Below are 19234 nucleotides of genomic sequence, written 5' to 3'. Positions count from 1 at the left end.
AACAGCTGAATTTGAATTTTCTCTGAATCACTTACCTCAAAATAGTTAAACTTAAGGGGACTGCATTGATGGCTCAGTGTCAGGACAATGGAAAGAAGTTGTTATAACAGTGCTGGAGCTCTCTGCTCTGAAGCACAGTCTTTCTTAGTATATGTTATAATAAACAGTTCAGACGATACAAAAGCTGTACCAATCAAAGCTCCAGACGACATAACACAATGATTGTGTTAGGTAGATCTAGGTACCTTAGAAGGTTTAATTATGTTGCATACCTCTAAATTACATCTATCAGGTTGACGGAGTGATCCCATATCATCTGCCAGTTTAGCAAATGACATATTAGCACTGCTTGATTCTATATTTAAGTCATACTCATTAATGTCTTCTGTCAGTGCACCATTGAAAGCTTGCCTTAAAGTTATTTTGATTAGGAGTGTCTGGGGCAATTGGGGTTAATACATTTTATTACATTATATCATCAACCATAAAATTTGGTTACCATATCGGGGAAACTGATAAACTGGAAAATAAAAGGTTAGAATTAACATTGTATATCTAATATTACAGGATGACTCCAACTACAAAATAGAGACCACCTTATTTTTGAGAACTTATTAGGTATTTTGTTTTATCTACATATTATTTAATATAAGGGAGTAAATTATCTGAGTTTTAGTGACACTATCTATGGCTGTGTGTTGGTTCATCCCCTTGAAGTAATTCCTCAGGATTCATGGAATTGAATTTTTCTGGAGTTCCAGCCCATGTTAATATTTTTCTCTTACACAAATAAAGTTAGCCAAATCATAAAGAAATGATTCTTTCTCAAATCTCTAAAGTCTAGGTAAAAATAAAGGTACTTTTAGTAGACTAACAGCATTTATTAAATTGAATTAGGTATAATGAAATAGTGAAATAATTCAGCAATGAATTTAACAATATCCATTAAAAATGTAAAGCAACTAGCATTTCAGAGGCTTACTAAGTGCCGTATAATATACCAGATGTTATGGATGTTACTTCTAATTCTCACAACCCCCTTCCTTCTAGTTTAAAATTATCATCCTTATTTAGCTATATAGGGACTGAAAAACTAAAGAGGTGGATTGGCTTTACCAATTTATTAGCTGCGACATTCAAACCCCACGTTTCTAGCTCCAAGTCCCCCCTCCTTACCACTACAAATATTCATTGAGCACCTGCCAGATGCAAGATAGCTGTAGGTCCTACCAGGAATTAAATATGCCCTCAGATGGACAATATACACATTTGATATCAAAGATACCAAAACAAAACAAAACAAAAAATAGAAGGTTCAGTCATTGTCCTTGGAAGAACTCTTGGGAATACATGTTTCTAAGACTTCTCTCCAGTGGTAATGAATATGGCAAAGGGTGGGTTTAGATTGACACTCTGTTGTTGCAAAAGTGTAGTCAAAATGTACGACTTTAGAGACTGCCTTCCTGAGTTCCCAACTTTTGTGATTACCCACCAGGTGTGGTTAATTATCAATAACATTTCCCAAAAAAAAGTCATAGGGGATGTAACGCAGTTTGAAAGGAAGAGAGTAATGATGAATACACGGATGTAATTGGACCTATAGTAAGTAATATCCTCCAGAAAAGTTGTTATTTTTATATTTATTTTTTATCTACTTACTCTCAATATCTAAGAAGAACCCATGGAGTTGATACTGCTGGTGGAGAAGTTGGCTTTTAGGATCTCCTCTTCCCATTGCAAAATGTGATCTGTTTTTGTTAGTTTTTTAATTTGGAATTTTGTATAAGAGTTCAGGTTTATGGACTGGGAGAATAAATATTATAATGTCCGAGCTACCCAAAGCAATCTACAGATTGAATGCAATCCCTATCAAAATATAAACAGCATTTTTCATAGAACTAGAACAAGGAATACTAAAATTTATATGGAACCACAAAGGACCTTGAATAGCCAAAGAAATCTTGAAAAAGAAGAACAAAACTGGAGGTATCACAATCCCAGATTTCAAGATATACTACAAAGCTCTAGTAATCAAAATAGTATGTTGCTGGCACAAAACAGACATATAGCTCAATAGAATACAATAGAAAACCCAGACATAAGCCCAAAATTATATGGTCAACTAATCATCAACAAAGGAGGCAAGAATATGCATTGGGGGAAAAAAAAACAATCTCTTCAACAAATGGTGGGAAAATTAGACAACTACATGCAAAAAGGTGAAACGGGATCACCTTCTTACTACACCATACACAAAAATAAATTTAAAATGGATTAAAGACTTAAATGTGAGACCTTAAACCATAATAACCCTAAAAGAGAGCACAGGTAGTGATTTCTCTGACATCAGCCATAGCAATATTTTTTTAGATATGTCTCCTGAGTCAAGGGAAACAAATGCAAAGATAAAGTATTGGGTCTACATCAAAATAAAAAGCTTCTTCACAGCAAAGGAAACAATCGACAAAACTAAAAAACAACCTCCCAAATAGGAGAAGATATTTGTAAATGACATATCCTGTAAAGGGTTAGTATCCAAAATATATAAAGAACTAAAGAATTCAACACCCAAAAAACAAATAATCCAATTAAAAATGGGCAGAAGACATGAACAGACATTTCTCCCCAAAAGACTTACAGATGGGCAATACACACATGAAAAGATGCTCAACATCACTCATCAGGGAAATACAAAACAAAACCTCACACCTGTCAGAATGACTAAAATAAAAAACATAAGAAACAAGTGTTGGCAGGGATGTGAAGAAAAAGGAACCCTCGTGCACTTGAAAGCGTTGCAAATTGGTGCAACCACTGTTGAAAACACTATAGAAGTTCCTAAAAAAACTTAGAATTATCAGTAATTTCACTCTGGGTATTTACCCAAAGAATACAAAACACTAATTCAAAAAGATATATGCACCCCTATATTTATTGCAGCATTATTTACAATAGCCAAATTATGAAAGCTGCCCAAGTGATCATCAATAGATGATAGGATAAAGAAGATGTGGTTATATTGATTGTCACTTGGGCAGCTTTCATAATTTGGCTATTGTAAATGCTGCAATAAACATAGGGGTGCATCTATCTTTTATATCTTATATAAAATGTTACTCAGCCATTAAAAAGGAATGAAAGCTTGTCATTTGCTACAACATGGATGGATCTAGAGGATATTACGCTAAGTGAAGTAAGTCAGAGAAAGATCATATGATTTTATTCAAAAGTGGAATTTAAGAAACAAAACAAGTGAACAAAGAAAAAGTCTAAATGCAGACTCTTAACTCTAGAGTACAAACTGATGGTTACCAGAGGGTAGGTGGGTGGTGGGGATGGGTGAAATAGGTGATGGGGATTAAGAGTATACTTATTGTGATAAGCACTGGATAATGTAGAGAATTGTGGAATCACTATATTATACATCTGAAACTAATAGAACACTGTATGTTAATTAAAAACAATTTTAATAATGGAAAAGTTTACGTTGAAAAAAAATAATGTGAACTACTTCTAAAAATTTAAATTTAAATGATGACTTTCCTAGGACTTAAGTGTTCAGAAGCTTTTCCATTTGGTTTTTCAAAGTTTTCCTCAACTAAAATCACTAGAAATGGATGACAATGACTAGTTCATGGCTATTGATTTTCAAGGCTCTCCATGAATCAACAGAGGAATGTCTGACAAGAATTCTCTGTCTCCCGGGGCTTCCATTGGCATCACTCTGAGCCACCTGTTGGGTGTGATCTGTCATCAGTATACATTGCTTTTTGTTGGATCCATTTGCAGAAGTCTGTTTCTTATAAATCTACTTAGAGACAGACACTCCTTCATACTGAAGCATATCAGATTTGAGAATTTTTCCAACAGTCACAGGAAACTAACACAAATCTTATTCTGTTATCAAGGTACATGCATTGTTAATTGAATTTCTGTTCCAACAGTCCAGATTTCTTACTGATATAAATTAGAATAGAATCACACTAATCCAAAGCCTGCAACAACTCCAACATGATTTTTATTCTTTAATAAGTTAAACTTTTATAGGAAAGGGAAAAATCATTCTATTTTTCCCCTATCAATATCTTCACATAATGCATTTAAAAAAATGCACTGTGGGGCACCTGGGTGGCTCAGTTGGTTGAGCGTCCAACCTCGGCTCAGGTCATAATCTCCCGGTTCGTGAGTTCGAGCCCCGCGTCGGGCTCTGTGCTGACAGCTCAGAGCCTGGAGCCTATTTTGGATTCTGTGTCTCCCTCTCTCTCTCTGCTCCTCCCCCACCCATGCTCTGTCTCTCTCTCTCTCCTTCAAAAATAAATAAAAACATTAAAAAAAATTAAAATAAATAAATAAATGCATTGTTTGTGTAGAAATGGAAGGGGGGTTTCTGAAGAACACTTTGATGATTAGCCCCCCCCCTTTTTTTTGTTTACACATACATTAGCAAAATAATGTGAAGAAATTATTTTTCCCTGTATTTTGGATCTGGTTTTTACCATAAGATAAAAGATTTGAATAATTTCTAGAAAACTTGGGTCTGTAAAAGAGATACTGTCCAAAAGGGGGAAGGGAAAAATCACCAGTTCTATCAGATCAAAAAGGGAGTAGCAAGACTCATAAAGGAACTCACATCACCAGGCTCTCAAGGACTGGTCAATATAAGATAGAGCTACAGGCATGAGGGTCCCTTTGACCTATGCAATGGGCAGAGACTAGTAAATCTGTGGAGATCATCTTTGTACACCCCCTGGGGCAACACTGACTCACAGGTAGCAGAGGAACAGAACTTAGTCTTAGACTTGTGGAGTTTTACAAGAAGTTTTACAAAAGTTTGTTCTTGAATTGGGCTCAATGTTTTTGAAGCTATTTTATAGTGTTCTGACCTTATAAGATAGCTTGGGCATCATCCGTACTTCTGGCAGATGACATGTGTCATCTGGGTGGATTATGGTTCATCTTGATAAAGAATATTTAGTTCTTTCTGGGTTTGTTGAAAGCTAATTCCTCAGGGCTCAAGAGTCTCTTCTTTATCTACCTAGTTTCACCCATCTGGCTCTCCACTAGTAGGTAATAAATGGGACCCTGTAGATCTTATAGATATGTCATGGTGAGAATTTTTTATTTAAACACTGCATTCTCAGACCAATAAAGATGACAGAAAAGCATCACAGTATTTTATTCTCTTGGCTCTTTTCTCAACCCCATGTGCCTTTTATCATCTGTATTATAGTTACTCTTTGCATGATGCTAAATAGAATGCATTCTTAAAGAGATAGCAGTTGGCACTGAAGAACACAGGGGATGCTTAATAATGCTTCTATTATTATTTATGGGTTTAAGTAGCTATGTTTATGAATATTAGAATCAAAGATGTTAACTCTAGTTGCATTAAGAATAGTTAATTTTACTAGCACATACGAACAATAGAAGTATGGTTTTCAGAAGTGGACTTTTTAGTTTGATGTATGAGACGACTAACATTTAAAACTGATCTTAATCTTACTAAGAAAAAATGAGTGATACATAAGTGATATTATAATTTTTGCATTACCCATGGCTAACGTAATTAAATGTCATTCAAAAATGTATATGTGCTACACATTGTATCCTGAAGTATGGAACAGTTCTCTATCTTCTTTGTGATGGTAGTTATATGAATCTATGCATTATAAAATTGCATGGAAAGACACACACACATACACACACACGTGTATGTAAAACATACATGTAGAATCTAAATAAGCTTTGTGGATTGTGTCAAAGTCATTTTCCAGGTGTCAATATTGTCCTATAGTTATGCAAGTTGTTACCACTGGAAAAAATTGGGTGAAAAAAAAAAACACAGGACCTGCCTGTATATATTTTTTTGCAACTTGATGAATCTATAATTATTTCAAAGGAAAAAGGAAAAAGATTTAAAAAAGAATAAAAAAAGGTTAAGAAAGTGAAAAAGTAAGCCAGAGACTGGGAAAAAAATATATATAATATATATTATATTATATTATATTATATTATATTATATTATATTATATTATATATATATTAAAAGACTGATCGTGTCAAGTGTTGACAAAAACACAGAGTCACTTGAACTCTAATATATTACTCATGGGAATATAAAGTAATAAACAACTTTGGGAAACTGGGAATTTCCAATAAATTTAAACACACACTGCCAGGTAACTTATGAATCCCAAACTTAGGTAAATATCTTACTAAAATTACATAAAGATATATGTCTATAAAATATTTGTGTAAGAATACACAAAGCTGCTCTACCCTTAATAATAAAAAATAGGAAATAATCAAAATGTCATAAGCAAGAAAACAGATTAAAAAATTATGGTATAGTACAAAAACATAATACTAATCAGAAGTAAAAATAAACTACTTATATATGCAACAAAAATACTGTTGAGTCTCAAAAATACTGTTGAATAAAGCAACAGAGTACACATTGTATGATTTCATTTATATAAGATTTAAGAATAGAAAAAATATTTATTTAAATTTTTAATGTTTATTTATCTTTGAGAGAGAGAGAGAGAGAGAGCGAGCATGAGTGGCAGAACGGGCAGAGAGAGAGAGGGAGACACAATCCGAAGCAGGCTCCAGGCTCTGAGCTGTCAGCACAGAGCCCAATGCAGGACTCAAACCCACGAACCATAAGATCATGACCTGGGCCGAAGTTGGAAGCTTAACTGACTGAGCCACCCAGGCGCCCTGACAATGGAAAAACTATTATATAATAGTAGAAAAAAAATTTAAATGTATTATATCTGGTTGGGGTGGGTTCAGGATTAACTAGGAAGAGCCACAAAGGAAATTTCCAAGGTTATGCAAATGTTTTTTAAAAACTTCAGCATTGGGGCACCTGGGTGACTCAGTCAGTTGAACATCAGATTCTTGATCTCAGCTCAGGTCTTGATCTCAGGATCAATATTGGGCTCTATACTAGGTGTGGAGCCTACTTTAAAACAAAAAACAAAAAAACAAAAAACAAACCAAACCAAAAAACCCAAAACTTCAGTATTAAGCAATATAATTGAAAGAAAAAAAAAAAAAACAAAAACCCTGAACAGCCTATCAGTAAAGACATTAAAAGGATAGTTATAAAAGACAGAAATCATCTGGTAGTTATGTGAAAAGTACCTCTGCTCAGGAAATTACAAATCATTGTGGAGAAAAAACAAAGAAGACCTAAATAAATGGAATTGTAAACCATGTACATGTTGGAAAATTCACTAGAGTAATAATATCAGTCCCCTCAAATTAATTGATCTATATATGTAAACAAAGCCCAATCAGGATCCTAGAAGTTTTCCTTTTGTGGAGGTTAGCAATTTAATTCTGAGGATATGTAAATATAAACTTTCAAAGATAGACAAATGGAACAGAACAGACCTACACATAAATGATCACCCGATTAATGGCAATAGTGTTATACAATACAGTGGGGGAGAGGAGGTTTTTAAATCAAAGGTGCTGACTTAATTAAATACTCACACTGGGGAAAAATCTGGATCATTACCACACCATCCAAGAAATTCTCCAGTGGACTGAAGAGTTGGACAGATTGTAACAACTTTCCTTGCCTTTCTTCATACTTTCCCCATCTATCCTGTTTCCATCAGATTTCATTTTGTTCCTGAAACTTGGTTCACATCTCAGCTACAATCCTATTCCTGGCTACACTTGACATTTTCTGTTTCTCTGTCTTTTTGCTGGTTATTGGCTCCATCTAAAGGACTTTAGCCTGGATTTCTGCTATTAGTGTTCTTTACCTCTGTATTTGACTTAAAGCTCACATTACTGGCCTTTCACAAGCAGCCTTTATTAACAATAGATACGTTAAAAAAAAAAAAAAACCAGAATGACTAAAAGCTATTTCTTTTGGTTACATCTAACCTCTGAAGGCAGACTGAAATTTAAAACCTAAACTAAACAGTTATTATACATAGTATGTAATAAATATAACATTATAATTTAGATGATATCCAGTAAATTAGTATAACAGCCATCGGAAAAAGGTGAAGAAAGGTATGCAGACATCTAACAATGTGGAGAAAACAGTTAATTTCTGTTGTCACAGGAGTTTAAGATATAAAGAAATTGATAATACACGATAGAATAACATAAAACACTGGAATGTTTTCTTCTGTCATAAATGCTACAATTTTAAAAAGCTTAGAGCTGCTTGGAAGGCTTTCTGGTAAAGGTAGGACTTAAACTAATCTTCCAAGATTGAGTGGGATTTGGAAATGTGGCATTCAGGATAACAAAACTAAGAAAACAGCATGAGTAGAGCCTTTTGGGATCTGAGTTTATTTATGACACTTCCATGTCAGCTATAAATACATCCAATATTTCTAATATTTTATAAGTATCACTTTTACATTTCACCTTGAAATATAAAACTGTTTTCTGTTAGATTTAGAGAATTATGATGACCGATTAATGACCTTCTCTTCAAAGGCGCATGCCAGTGGGTCAAATGTACACTATTTGTTTTTCAGAAAGCCGATCTCATACTTCAGTGTCTGTTCTAGACTCCCCCACTTTCTTTTTCACAGGTTTTTCTGCACTCGAATTCTGTACAATACTTTCCCTCCTCTAGCTTATGTGTTCTTTGTTTTACGAGACAGAGGGAGAGAGAGAGGTAAAATGAAAGCAGGAAAGAAAATTCAAGTTCTTTCAAGATGGGATAACAGAAGCCACATTTACCATTCCACTGGAAACAATCAGAAAAAAAAAGAACAAAATATGTGAAAGCTGGCTTGCAAGCATTGTACATCAGGTAACAAAGGTCAGCAATGCTAAGAAATGGGAAGCAAACATATTAAACCCTATTATTGCCACAGGCTCATGCCTCAGTGCTTTAGGAATGATGGTCTGAGAGGAAGGCTGAAGTTCTCAAGTCTTTGCAGAGTCTTCAGCTGTCAAATCTTCAGGTCGCTCTCTTGTAAAGTGCTCTCGCTCTCCTCCCTGGCACTCTGTCCTGAGAACTTTAGTCGTCTTAATCACAAGCATCATTTACAAAATAGATAGCTGCACAAAACATGCAACAAAGTAAAAAAGGTAATTTTAAAAAGACATCAATTAATGTTCTCTTTCTTGATTTGATGCTGGTTACACAAATATGTTCTGTTAAAACTCATTCAGCTACACCCGTTTGATATGAATATTTTTTGTATATCAATTATTTTCTAATAAAAGGCTTTTTAAAAATAGGCACTATTTACAATAATAAAAAGCAAGAACTAAAAAAAAGTGGGAACATTCTGACAAAAGGTATATAAAACCAATATTTAAAAAATCTTACTAAAATTTAATAAGAAAGACAAAAGGAAAGAGGTCCTGTGTTTATCAATGAAATTATAGTTGTAGAAATAGCAATACTCCCTAAATGCTATAGATTCAATGATACTGTAACAAAAATTTATTACCAGATTTTTCACTAAGTATGACACAGAATTTTCATTTCATACTTATATGGAAAGGTACATGGCCATAAAATCTCAAGATTCAGTGAAACCTTGGATCGCGAGTAACTTGTTCTGCATGTATTCTGCAATATGAGCAAACACTTCTAATAAATTTTAATTTGATAAATGAGCAATGTCTTGCAATACAAGTAGTATTTGATGCTGGATGTCACATGATCACAACTGAGCCAATGGTTCTTCTCTTTCTCCCCACCCCCCAGCCTTTTGCTGAGGGATTATGGGTGATCATCTCCTATGCTGGGATGCTCAGTCTCAGGCCATGGTGTTTGGCAGAAATCGGTGATTTTTCAGAGCACTGGAAGGTGCCTACAACTGGTACTGGCGTATTTTTGTCACTTCAAAGCACCTATGGACAGGCCTTTGCTTTTCCATACAAGAGTGAGCTTAGGAAGGCTTTGCTTCATTCTAGGTCATTAGATAGGTTCCTTGTTAAAGTTGCACTAAAAGAGAAAGACTCCATTGAGCCAATAGATAGCAATGACTCTGTTAGTGAAAGTCATCCTATGCAATAACCCTCCTCTCTCTTTTCTCCCTCACACCAGCCACGAAGTTTTTCAAAGGTAAGTTCAGGTTAATTTGCTTATTTTTCTTTATATTTTATTCTTTGTTTTGTATTTATATTACAGTATTGTGATCATTTTTATATGAATATTTTGGGTTGTGGAACGAATCATCTGAGTTTCCATTATTTCTTATGGGGAAATTCACTTTGGTATACAAGTGCTTTGGATTACAAGCATGCTTCTGGAATGAATTATGCTTGCAAACCAAGGGTTTTGCTGTACTTTTTAAAAAATTTTTTTAACATTTATTGAGAGACAGAGAGAGACAGAGCACGAGCAGGGGAGAGGCAGAGAGAGAGGGAGACACAGAATCCAAAGCAGAGTCCAGGCTCTGAGCTGTCAGCACAGGGCCCAATGTGGGGCTCGAACTCATGAACTGCGAGATCATGACCTGAACCAAAGTTGGACACTCAACTGACTGAGCCCCTCCTGTACTTCTGAAAGGAAAAATAAATACAGGGAAGCAGATTACCATATCAGATATTAGCACTAATTATAAAGCCCTAGAAGTGAAGGCCATTTTGGCATTTGGATAGTAGACTGATCCATCAAAATAAATAGATAATGGAGAAGCATATCTACAAATTTATGGAAGTTTGATAAATGACAAGTGTATTGTTACAGATCATAGAGATAAATTATCCTATAGAAGAAAAAGGAAGTTGGATTCTAGCATACACAAAAATTAACCCCAAGTGAGCTAAGAATTTGCATACATAAAGCAAAAATTTTTAAAGGAAATATAAACATCCTTCATATGCCTGATAAACATAACTACAAAAATCCTCAACAAAATATTAGCAAACTGAGCTCAGGAACACATTAAAAGCATCAGACACCATGATCAGGTGGGATTTATTCCAGGGATGCAAAGATGATTCAATACCCACAATCATTCAATATGGTACACCACATTTACAAAATGAATGGTAAAAATCATTTGATCATCTCGATAGATGGAGAAAAAGCATTTGACAAAATTCAACATCCATTTATGATAAAACCTCTCAACAAAGTGGGTACAAAGGGAACATACCTCAACCTACTAAAGGCCGTATATGAGGCCTCACCTCAATGGTGAAAAGTTTAATACTTTTCTTCTAAGATCAGGAACAGGCAAGAGTGTCCACTCTTACCGCTTTTATTCAACACAGTACTGGAAGTCCTAGCCATAACAATCAGATAAGAAAAAGAAATAAAAGGCATCTAAATCAGCAAAGAAGTAAAACTGTCACCATATGCAGATGACATAAAACCACACATAAAAAACCCTAAAGACTACACACACACACACACACACACACACACACACACACGCTATTAGAACTAATAAATGAACTCAGTAAAGTTGCAGGATACAAAACTAATATACAGAAATTTGTTGTATTACTATACACTAATAAGCTACCAGAAACAGAAATTTAAAAAACAATCCCATTTACAATTGCATAAAAAAGGATAAGTTACCTGGGCATAAATTTAAGGAGGTGAAAGACTTCTACTATGAAAACTATAAGACTAATGAAAGAAACTAAAGATGACACACATAAAGGGAAAGATACACCATGCTCATGAATTGAAAGAATATTGTTAAAATGCCCATACTACCCAAACCAGTATACAGACTCAAAGCAACCCCTATCAAAATTTCAATGGAATTTTTCACATAGCTAGAACAAACAATCCCAAAATTTGTATGCTATTGCAAAAGACCCCAAATAGCCAAAGCTATCTTGAGAAATAAGAACGCAGCTGTAGGTATCACAATCCCAGATTTCAAACTCTACTACAAAGCAACTGTAATCAAAACAGTATGATAGCGGCACAAAAAGAGACACATAGGTCAACAGAACAGAAATACACCCAGGCTTACATGCTCAATTAATCTATGACAAAGGAGGGAACAATATACAATGGGGAAAAGTCAGTCTCCTCAATAAATGGTTGTGGGAAAACTGAATAGCTGAAGAATGAAACTGAGTTACTTTCTTACACCATATACAAAAATAAACACAAAACAGATCAAAGACCTAAATGTAAGACTAGAAACCATAAAACTCCTAAAAAATGTAGATAGTAATCTCTTGATCATTGATCTTAGCAATAGTTTTTTGGTTCTGTCTCCTCAGGTAAGGACAAAATAAGCAAACAAAACAAAACAAAATTGGGACTACATTAAACAAACAAAAAAAAATTATACAGCAAACATCAGCAAAAAACCAAAAAACCAAAAAACCAGTCTACTGAATGGGAGAAAGTATTTGCAGATTATACATATGATAAGGAGTTAATATCCAAAGTATATAAATAATTCATACAATTGAACACTAAGACCCCCAAAGAATCTGATTAAAAAATTAACAGAGGGGGTGCCTAGGGGGCTCAGTCAGTTGAGCATCTGACTTCAGCTCAGGTCATGATCTCATGGTTCATGGGTTCAAGCCCCTCACTGGGCTCTATGATTACAGCTCCTAGCCTGGAGCCTGCTTCAGATTCTGTGTCTCCCTCTCTCCTTGCCCCTCCCATTTGTGTGCACACACACTCTCTCTCAAAAATAAATAAACATTAAAAAAAAAAGAGGGCCTGAATAGACATTTTTCCAAAGACAAATAAATGGCCAACAGACATATGAAGAGATGTTCAATATCACTAATCATCAGAGAATTGCAAATCAAAACCACAATAAGGGTGGTGTCACACCTATTAGGACGGCTATTACCAAAAAGACAAGAAATGATGAGGGTTAGAGAAGATGTGGAGAAAAGGCAATCCTCCTGTACTGTTGGGGGTAATTTATTTGTTGCAGCCACTATGGAAAACAGTATGGAACTTCCTCAAAAAATTAAAAATAGCAATACCATAAAATCTAGTAATTAATTCCACTTCTGGGTATTTATCTAAAGAAAACAAAAGCACTAATTCAAAAAGATACATGCACCCCTATGTTTACTGCAGCATTATTTACAATAGCCAAGATATGGAAGCAACCTAAGTGTCCATTAATAGATGAATAAATAAAGATGTGTGGGGCGCCTGGGTGGCTCAGTCGGTTGAGCGTCTGACTTTGGCTCAGGTCATGATCTCACGGCTCGTGAGTTCAAGCCCCGCATCGGGCTCTGTGCCGACAGCTCAGAGCCTGGAGCCCGTTTCAGATTCTGTGTCTCGCTCTCTCTCTCTGACCCTCCCCCGTTCATGCTCTGTCTCTCTCTGTCTCAAAAGTAAATAAACGTTAAAAAAAATTATTAAAAAAAAAAAAGATGTGTTACATATTATAATGGAGTATTACTCAGCCATAAAAAAGAATGGGATCTTGCCATTTGTGACAACATGGATGAATCTCTATGGTATTACACGAAGTGAAATAAGTCAGACAGAGAAAGATGAATACTGCAAAATTTCATATTCATGTAACATCTAAAAAACAAAACAAAGAAAAACAAACAGACTCACATGTACAGAACAAAATGGTGGTTGCCAGAGGGGAGGGGCATGACAGAATGGGTGAAATAGGTGAAAGGAATTAAGAGGTACAAACGTCCAGTCATAAAATAAATAAATCACAGAGTGTAAAGTACGGCATAGGGAAGATAGTAATAACTTTGCATGGTGACAGATGGTAACTAGACTTACTGTGGTGATCATTTTGTAATGTAAATACATGTTGAATCACTATGTTGTTACACCTAAACTAATATAATATTGTATGTCAACTATACTTCAATATAATATCAACAATAACATAAATCTTTCTTACCACGTAGGCAAGGGTTTATTAGGCAAGAAACAACCCATTAAATATCAGCAATTATGAAGTTAACAACCTTAAAATTAAAAAGTCCTATTCATCCAATTCCACCTAAAAGAGAGAGGACAAGTTATAAACTGTGAAAAAACATCTCAAAAAAACATACCCAAAATGTATAAAGAACTCCTAAAAATGAATGAAAAAGGAAAAAATATACATATTAGAATAAATTGGTGAAAGACACAAACTAGCAGTTCTTGAAAGGCAAAATGCATGTGTCTAATAAATACACAAAAATAAATATCAAAATCATTACTATTTGGGAAATGTAAATCAGAAGTGATGTAATAATACTCGCATTTAGTTGGCCAATTTTAATGTCTAACCAAACCAAATTTAGAGAGTAGGAACTTTGCTATTAAATAATTGCATATTTTATGACAATACAAATTGCTAGAATCATCTTGAAAACAATATGCTTATATATTTTAAAACAAATATTTGTATACACAGAGAGCAATTCCATTCTTGCATATGCCCCCCAAATACCCTCACTTATGTACAGAAGGAGACAAAGTTCATAGCAATTCTTCCTAAAAGACCCAAGCTGAAACAAACAAAAAGAAACAGTGATCAACAGAAACATGGATAACTTATGGTAGATTCACAAAATGGAATATAATGCACAAATGAAAATGAATATTAGTACATTAGTATTGATGTTAAGTGAATAAAGAACATTACAGAAGAGTATCCAAAATATGATCACTGTTTACTAAATTCAAAAATAACCACATGGTATTTGTCTTTCTCTGACCAACCTAACTTCACTTAGCATAATAGTCTCTAGCTCCATCCATGCAGATGCAAATGGCAAGAGCTCATTCTTTTTTGTGGCTGGGTAATATTCCATTCTGTATGTTCACCACATCTTCTTTCTCCATTCAGTGGAGACTTAGGCTCTTTCCATAATTTGGCTACTGTAGATAATGCTGCTATAAAAACATCAGGGTGTGTGAATCCCTCTGAATTAGTATTTTGCATTGTTTGGGCAAATAGGGTACTTCTATTTTTAACTTTGAGAGGAACCTCCAAACTGTTTTCCAGAGTGGCTATACCAGTTTGCAGGCCAACCAAGAGTGCAAGGCGCTTCCCCTTTCTCTATATCCTTGCCAACACTTGTTGTTTCCTGTGTTGCTGATTTTTGCCATTCTGTGAGGTCTGAGGTGATATCTCATTTTAGTTTTGATTTGCATTTCACTGCTGATGAGTGACGCTGAACATCTTTTCGTGTGTCTTTAGACCATCTGTGTATCTTCTTTGGTTAAATGTCTATTCATGCCTTCTGCCCAATTTTTATTGGATTATTCATTTTTGGGGTGTTGAGTTTTATAAATTCTCATATGTAGAATTTAAGAAACAAAACAAATGAGCAAAGGGAAAAAAAAGAGAGAAGAAGGCAAACCAAGAAACATTCTTTTAATGTTTTAATTTAATTTTGAGGGAGGGGGCACAAGTTGGGGAGGGGGAGACACAGAATCCGAAGGAGGCTCTAGGCTCTGAGCTGTCAGTGCAGATCCCACTATGGTGCTCAAACCCATGAACCAAGAGATCATGACCTGAGCCAAAGTTGGTCGCTAAACCAACGGAGTCACCCAGGCACCCCAAGAAACAGACTCTTAACTACAGAGAAGTGATGGTTGCCAGAGGGGAGGTTGGTGGGGGGATGGGTAAAATAGGGAATGGGAATTAAGGAGTGAGTGCACTTGTGATGAGCACCAGCTGGTATATGTAAGTGATGAATCACTAGATTCTACTCCTGAAGCTAATATTACACTGTATATGAACTAACTGGAATTTAAATAAAAACTAAAAACAAAAGAGTAACAACATATACGTTGATAATAAAGATATGTGATAAAACCATTAAAAAGAGCAAGTATATTAAAATGGAATTTAGTGGAAGAGAAGGTTTTAGGATCAGAGAGAAGTGGTTGTTAATTTTCTAGTTCCAGGGTTCAGTAATGTGGTCACAGTATGCATTATATCATTAGAATAAATAAAGCAAAAGACCCATGCATCCGATAATTATGGCAACACATCATAAATTACAGATTATATTAAAAATGGTTGTTGGCATCCAGGAATCAATATAAAGAAGAGGAAGAAAAGGAGGAGGATAAATAAGGAAGACTTGCAGAGGCTGTCAAAATGGAAATGAGGGAAATTAACATAAATAACATTTTTGTAAGTGAAATGTACATGAATTATTGAAGAACTAAATATATGGTATGAAGTAGAGGTCAAAATTAAATCTATTTTCTCATGTACATAGGAGTGTAAAATGGGTAATTCAGATGTAAAAAGGATAAGGACATTCAGAGGTCATTTTGCTCATATTGAGTTAGAGAGGTTTACTCTCTGTACAGGTGGTAATAATAAAAGACAATTTGGAAGTCAAGCCTGGAATTTCTAAGGAGAACACAGCTGGTGATTTAGATATGGGAATTTCCTACATATTAATTAATAGGTAAGATGACCTAAGGAGACAAAGAATTCATTTTACTCGGTGTAAGAATTCCATTTCTAATAATCAGGGCTGTCAGATACTGACATGTATTGCCTTGAAAGGTACTGAGCATTCAGTTAGCTGATGTATTAATAGTCATCTGACATGTGTATTTTAAGAAACCCCTAGACTGAGTCAGATATTCATCACTATGTGAATCTTAGGGTTAATGCTAAGATTTTATGGCTTATGATTTTTGCTGTTGGCATTTACTGCTTCATGTTCTGCCACATTCTGTTTATAAACCCATGTACAAATTTAATAATTTTACATAAATAAACATATGCAAACAGGCTTTTTACTTTAGAATAGTTTTAACTGACAGAAAAGGTACAAAGAGGGGTGCCTGGGTGGCTCAGTTGGTTGAGCAGCCAATTCTTGATTTCAGCTCAGCTCATGATCTCATAGCTCATGAGATTGAGCCCCACATCAGGCTCTGTGCTGACAGTGCAGAGCCTGCTTGGGGTTCACACTCTTCCTCTCTCTCTGTCCCTCCCCTGCTCAAGCTTGCTCTCTCGCGTGCTTTCTCTCTCTCTCTCAAAATAAATAAATGGACATAAAAAAAGAAAAGTTACAAAGATAGTATAGAGTTCTCATACACTTTACACTGAACTTCCTCGATTATTCACATGTTTCTATGCTACATCTGTTACAACTATTTATTATAGAGGCCTATTCTTAATGCACAAAAATTGCATAGCCAGTCTAGATTCACAGACAATTGTTTTGTCAATGAGAATTGAGGTGCTCCCATCTACATTGGTATGAGCCAATTATTTGTAGCTGAATTATACCAAATCCATTTTAACTGATTCTCTTAATCATATGAGAAATTCTCAGGGGAAATGTAGGCAATTAGGTTGATCATTAAGTCTGAAAATTATAGCTGCTTTTCAAAACAATCTTATGATTTTATCTTGAACTTTTGACTGCCAGCACTTTCCCATTTTAAGGGGAATAAATATGTATATCAGTGAAAGATAGAAGGTAGCAGTTTGAGTTTTAGGAAAACGTCCCAGAAAAAAAACAAAGAAAAATTTGGTTATGGTAAATATAGTTAACTTTAGTAAATATAGTTATATACAGTAAATATAAATATAGTTATATAGTTCACATAGCAAATACAGTAAATACATAAAAACATTTTTAAGTAATCAGATGAAATAGGAAAGCTCAACACTGCTCTCTTAAAGTACTCTCATTAGAGAATGTTTAATTATTATGTTGTGTTAGATTATTATTTTCTAGGGGGAAAGAGAACTTAGCAAATTTCATCCCATGTAAGTTTTCAAAATCTTGTCTGTTTTATATTAACAAATTTGCTACTTAAGTGCTTACTATTTAAATAGGGCAAAGGAGATAATATTGGGATTGAGCAGACAGAACCCATAAAAGAGAAAATAGGTACAATACTACCTCAAAGAGAATCTTAGAAAAGCACCAGACCATATTTTGGTGTCTGGTAAAAAACACCTAAGAAATACTTTTTATCTTTTTCATATTGAATCCTGGATTTAAGAAACTCCAAAAACCCTCTTCTCTTTGTTAATGGATGAAAACACAGAAATTATGGTTTACGTGTATACTTAAAGTTTAGGGAATAACAGAGATAAACCCGGAATAAAACTAAGAAAAAGAAATCCACCAATCATCTCCTAATATTATTATTATCTCAGCATATATGGATTTCTGGATTTATTTTGTTCCTCCTTTTTTTCATATTACAGGTTGGTATTAGTATGTGGGAAGTGTAAAAAGTATATTTCACATATATTATATGTAACATAGTATATAGTCTTTGACCATTCACAGCAATGTGAGTATATATTATCCTTACATTGCTGCCTAGGTTCTGATGTAAATGTTAGAATAGGGATCCACCTGGAAGGTTGACCACTGGGTCCTTGGTTTCTCCCTCTTGTTTCGTAAGTGACAGTGCCATAAAGCAGATTCACTGTATCATCTTCAATGCAGAGAAGACACTCACACCTCAGTTGGCTTCAGCAAGACAGTTGAGCAAGATAGTTCAGCAATGGAGATAACTGGCAATAATGTAAAGCATCACTATCTTAGTGCTATGTCAAGAGCCACCAACACGCAACAGACTGGCTTGGGAAATCAGGAAGGTCAGTGAACTATCTATAATTAAACTGAAGCAACCTTCAAGTATTCTATTCTGGGCATGACTCTTTAACATACCCATACTTTCTGCTGAAGCCATCAAAAATTTGGCTGAATTTAGTTAGTGACCATTTTGCCAGAACTTCCTCCCACACACCATGCTTCTTGTCAGAAATAGTGTTTTTGTGGTATTTATATAAGGTTCTTCTCTAGCATAAATCACCCTATTCTGAATATGGTAAAACTATTTCAAGTGAAAGGAAGTATAGTTAATTCTCTCTTATCAGGAAAGGACTGAATTCTCTTCCCAATTACCTCTTCCTTGCAAAATCGCCCACTGCGCTAAATGCGTCCTGTTTCATGAATTATTGCATAAAATCAAACAGGCTTGGGACCCAAAAGCTCTTCTATGACAACAGATTTCTTTAAAGTTAGTTATAATTTCCCCATTCTTTCCAGGGGTGATATAAAATATCACCAACTTTAAATTTATCAAACATTTAAGTGACTCCTTTTTTGCCAGGCACTGTGGAGCTACAAAGTAAAAATAATAATAATAATAATAATAATAATAATAATAATACAAAAATTAAAAAAAAATAAATGAGAGAGAGGGAGGGAGAGAGAGAGAGATTTAGATTCTACTCTTAATAACTCAGTGTTTAGTGTGTATTAGAGCTATGCATTGGAATTAGATTAGGTGTCATTTAAATCTACTCTTTTAAACAAA

The sequence above is a fragment of the Lynx rufus genome, unplaced genomic scaffold (genome assembly GCF_022079265.1).
Source record: "Lynx rufus isolate CCGP_SWC_20201006 ecotype Redwood Valley unplaced genomic scaffold, mLynRuf1.p SCAF_8, whole genome shotgun sequence".
Lineage (NCBI taxonomy): Eukaryota > Metazoa > Chordata > Mammalia > Carnivora > Felidae > Lynx > Lynx rufus.
The sequence above is the reverse complement of the archived record's forward strand: the minus strand, read 5'-3'. Positions refer to the sequence as shown.